This window comes from Oreochromis aureus, unplaced genomic scaffold, assembly GCF_013358895.1.
Source record: "Oreochromis aureus strain Israel breed Guangdong unplaced genomic scaffold, ZZ_aureus HiC_scaffold_379, whole genome shotgun sequence".
In the NCBI taxonomy this organism is placed as follows: Eukaryota; Metazoa; Chordata; class Actinopteri; order Cichliformes; family Cichlidae; genus Oreochromis; species Oreochromis aureus.
In genome coordinates this window covers 113,759-117,778 of record NW_024108926.1, presented here as the reverse complement: position 1 = coordinate 117,778, position 4,020 = coordinate 113,759, and the positions used below count along the sequence as shown (strand labels likewise).

The window sequence follows — 4,020 nt, the reverse complement described above, 5'->3', positions numbered from 1 at the left end:
GTCCTCAATTTTCCTTTATTCCTTGTAATGTTGTCAGTCTCCATATGAGTCACGTTGACCATGTGCTGTGTGCTTCATGCTTTGCTCTGGAATGTCAAGTTTCGAATTGCATGTACCCGATATTGCCTTGCCATGCCATGCCAGAGATATAAGATTGTGTGTAACTGTAAAATAAAATGACTATTATTTATTTGCAATAAAATAACATAAAACACACACCAAAGTACACACAGGACTTTTTATTAGTAAGTTACAATGCGGACACATGCACTGCCAAGGACATTAAAAAAAAAATAATAATACTATGACATTTCATCATGTTTCAGTTAAACAAGTTAAGAATCAAGCAGTTAAGTAAGAAAAGATTTTTTCAGTTTATAACAATTAGAACATGTATGATTGAACACAGAAGAAACGTGCACTTTACTGCACTGCAACATAGAAAATTATCCTAAGTGTAGAAAAACATATCATTTTCATTTGACAAACACTTGATGATACAAATGTCTTTGCAGTGACTGACTCACCCGAGTTTCTTCCAGAAGCCACAGGTTAACAGGTTAAAGGATATTTATTGTGTCACACAGCATGTTCTTTGGAAACTTGTTCAGCGCAGCGGTTTGAGAAAATATCACAGGCTGTCTGAGCGAGCAGGGTTTCCTTGATGTCATACCCATACTCCAGAGGCAAGTGCGGTGTTGGTGGTGCATCACGGTGTAGTTTGATGTACCGGGTTGTCAAAACCGGCTGCTGACATGACAGAACACTGCCCTCCTGCACCAGCCCAAAGGCACTTTCCACAAGGGGCTTGTCAGGTCAGGGATCTGGTAATGGACCCACAATGCCTCTGTAGAATCCACTCCTACAGAAAACATCAATGACAATAATGTAAGGAAGAAGGTTATTATACTGAACAACAACTAAACTAAAAAGTGTGAAACAGTGGTGCATAAGTTAGAGACTGGGATGTATATATGTACATGACTGAGTTAGCCGTCTTCAGAAAGTGTAATGTTGTATGTAAATTAATACCTATTCTGACACATGCATGTATGAACAAATAGCAACATGCATTTGTAACACAGGAAACCAAATTTTACAAATCTAATTACCGTACTCCAGTCTGGGCCATCCTATTTGGTACCGGCTTAGTGAAGATCATAGAGTTGATAGGTCCTGGCTTCACACCCTAACAGAAGACACATTTACTATGGATGGTGTTGCTGTTCATATGTAAACATGGTGTAATTCAAAAACTTTAACGTTATTTAAATTACCACTGTCCGTGGCTTGTGCCATTGCTGTTCAGATTCGGTGCAGCTATGCACAGGGGGACAACCGGCACTCTGAGTTGTGAGTAGTGTGCTGTTTGGAAGAGCCGTGCCACTGTGTGATTGCACATAACAGCACCTGCCACACAGGAGCACTGGCTATGTGTCAGTACCACCGGCGATGAATCCAGAAGCTTAATCTAAGAAGAAAGAACTAAAATTAAAAATGTAACATCATCTTCATGGAAGAGCCGAACAGGAACATAGTTCAGTGTTATGGTTACTGACCCCTACAGGCTTACCCTCTTGAATGCTTAGTGTTTCCTTCTCTCCCTATTAAAACAATTTAACCATCCTTGATAACTGTAATAACTTAGATTGTGTATATTTGCAGTATTAACTTGGTGTAAATTTGTTTCTGATCACCCAAACACATCTGACTAGTCAAATTAGGTGTGATAAAGCAGGGGACAAGGAAAACATTCAAGTTGATGGGCCTTCAGGAATGAACTTAACTAATGCTTAAATGAACTGAACCCCACTGAACAGGGATTAATAACTTTACACAGCTTCCTGCCTACACTTAGTCTGTGTGGTGCCTCACTCTTCCTCATTGACCTGTAGCACAGGGCTCTCACACCGACCTCCCCTGTCAACCTGTGTTTTTTGGACACTGAATAAAGATACAAGAACCATTAGCATTATTTCTGTACTACTCATGTCAACACGTCTTAAACATATATACTTTACACGTAGCAAGAGTAGCATTGGGTAGTTAACTACCTGCTTAGTTAGCCAACTACCTAACGCTATTATAAAAGTGTCTAACAACAAAAGTGACATTAGTTAAACCTCAACTATAAACACCGTTTAAGGAAACATGTAATGTAGAGAATTGACATCAAATGAAACACATAGCGGAGTAACGTAGTGTTTGCATTTCACGTTAGCTAACATTTCTTTGTCGGTTAATTTACGTTTTCTTACCTTCGTAGTTGTGTATATATGATGCAGCATATAACTTAAATCCTTTATCTAACATGCTGACGGGGGTTGTCGTCACTCTGTAAATCCGATGAACATCAGTGATGTTCAAATTTGGGAGCTCTTGTAGGCAGCGAGTGCAAACGCGGAGGTCGGATTATGAATGAGTGGGAGGAGTTGCACCATTAGAACGAAGATTACATGACGCGTCAAAAGGCTGAGTGCTTTGAAGTTCGGTCGTGCTTTGAAGTGCGGCCGTTAGGTCACGCCTACTGAGGGCATAAATAGAAGTCAAAAACAGCATTAGTTTGTGTTAGTCTGTTCCTCTCGCTTTGCGTTTCTTAACGTTTTCTCCATTTCCATCAGCATCGGCGGAGCCTTGGGCATACGCTGTGCGATTTTTTTCAGTGGCGTTATTCAGCGCCTGCTCAAACTGTACGATTGACTCGCAGGGGTTAGAAGTTCGTAGGTCACGATGCAGGGTCTCACACTATACGGCCCGATGCTCTGATGCGACCTGAGTGCTCACACTAAGCATCAATCTGTCCTCTCTCTCCCTCTCTGTCTTTCACTCACACAGACACACACACCACCATCATCAACTGTGCTAAATTGCTAATGAAAAATATTGATCAGGCAGCTGTGATTGAGCAGCAATGTCCATTCAAATATTTTCACGGTTGTTGTGGTCGTGATAATTTTGTGAGGAGACATCGAAAAGGCTCGGAAGAGCTTGCAAAAGTTCTACAAGTTGTGCTTTCATCGCTTGTGTCCAGATCACATGCTGCACTACTGTGCTGCTCTGTCTTTTCGCCTTCATTTCTGTGTTTGCGCGTGCGCAGTGTGAGAGGCTGCAGTGACCCTCACGATGGCCGACAGGATTTCAAACAGGCTTGATTTTCTTATGACCAAACGATTGATGTTCGGGAGCTGGTCGAGGTGTTAATCGCTTCTTGTTACCCCATGTATACAACACGATGCACGATGAAGGCGAAACTCGGGCCGATCACCAAAACGGTCGCATGACTGACAGACTCGGCTAAAAATTAGCCAAAAATCGCACAGTGTATGCCCAGCATTACCTAGGAACATCTAACCCCTACGAATCAATCGTGCAGTTTGAGCAGAAGCTGAATAACGTGACTGAAAAGATCGCACAGTGTATGACCAGTTTTATTCAGCTCCTGCTCAGCATTTTTTTTACGTTTTTATGAATCTTCATCAGTTAAACTAAAAAAAAAAAAACAATGGCGGGCATTCGCAGGGGGCTAAAGGAGCTTCTGGGTTGGGAGATGAAGCATCTTTAAAAAATTTCAAGAATTCAGGAGGCTTATTTTCCAAACTGCTTATGTTTCAAGTGTTGGACCTGTTCGTGGGCTCCTGCACTCTGATATCCATCTCACCCGCTTGTAAGCATCCATCACAGCCGGTGTGGAAAGCTGGAGGTTCCCTCCAGATTTCACAACGCTTTCTTTCCACTCTCCTTGTGTTTCAGGTCTTGGATGTGTTCCTGGGCTCCTGCACTCTGATATCCATCTCACCCGCTTGTAAGCATCCATCTCAGCTGGCATGGAAACCTGTAGGTTCCCTCCAGATTTCACAGCGCTTTCTTTCCACTCTCCTTGTGTTTCAGGTCTTGGATCTGTTCCTGGGCTCCTGCACTCTGATATCCATCTCACCCGCTTGTAAGCATCCATCACAGCTGGCGTGGAAACCTGGAGTTTCCCTCCAGATTTCACAGCGCTTTCTTTCCAATCTCCTTGTG

The 4,020-nt window shown here is 42.5% G+C and overlaps 1 long non-coding RNA gene across 2 annotated transcripts; it reads right to left on the bottom strand.

Moving 5' to 3' along the window:
* Nucleotides 1-224: 224 nt before the first annotated feature.
* Nucleotides 225-2,388, bottom strand: LOC120437047. Of its 2 annotated transcripts, XR_005610782.1 has the most exons (5): nucleotides 2,259-2,378; nucleotides 1,853-1,944; nucleotides 1,278-1,471; nucleotides 1,113-1,189; nucleotides 225-862 (listed from the first exon to the last, which is right to left on the bottom strand). It is a non-coding gene; the product is annotated as an uncharacterized LOC120437047 (long non-coding RNA). The 2 variants fall into 2 exon arrangements; XR_005610783.1 differs by lacking the exon at nucleotides 1,853-1,944 and having other exon boundaries at nucleotides 2,259-2,388.
* Between the last annotated feature and the right edge of the window lie 1,632 nt (nucleotides 2,389-4,020).